The following is a 728-nucleotide window of genomic DNA, read 5'->3' on the forward strand; positions in this document are numbered from 1 at the left end:
GTATTCTTGCCATCTCTTCTAAATATCTTCTGCTTCTGTTAGGTCCATACCATTTCTGTCCTTTATCGAGCTCATCTTTGCATGAAATGTTCCTTTGGTATCTCTGATTTTCTTGAAGAGATCCCTAGTCTTTCCCATTCTGTTGTTTTCCTCTATTTCTTTGCATTGATTGCTGAGGAAGGCTTTCTTATCTCTTCTTGCTATTCTTTGGAACTCTGCATTCAGATGTTTATATCTTTCCTTTTCTCCTTTGCTTTTCACTTCTCTTCTTTTCACAGCTATTTGTAAGGCCTCCCCAGGCAGCCACTTTGCTTTTTTGCATTTCTTTTCTATTGGAATGGTCTTGGAAAATTCTTCAGGAGATGGGAATACCAGACCACCTGATCTGCCTCTTGAGAAATTTGTATGCAGGTCAGGAAGCAACAGTTAGAACTGGACATGGAACAACAGACTGGTTCCAAATAGGAAAAGGAGTACGTCAAGGCTGTATATTGTCAATCTGTTTATTTAACTTATATGCAGAGTCCATCATGAGAAACGCTGGACTGGAAGAAACACAAGCTGGAATCAAGATTGCTGGGAGAAATATCAATAACCTCAAATATGCAGATTACACCACCCTTATGGCAGAAAGTGAAGAAGAACTCAAAAGCCTCTTGATGAAAGTGAAAGTGGAGAGTGAAAAAGTTGGCTTAAAGCTCGACATTCAGAAAACGAAGATCGTGGTA

The sequence above is a fragment of the Bison bison genome, unplaced genomic scaffold (genome assembly GCF_000754665.1).
Source record: "Bison bison bison isolate TAMUID 2011002044 unplaced genomic scaffold, Bison_UMD1.0 scf7180017864466, whole genome shotgun sequence".
Lineage (NCBI taxonomy): Eukaryota > Metazoa > Chordata > Mammalia > Artiodactyla > Bovidae > Bison > Bison bison.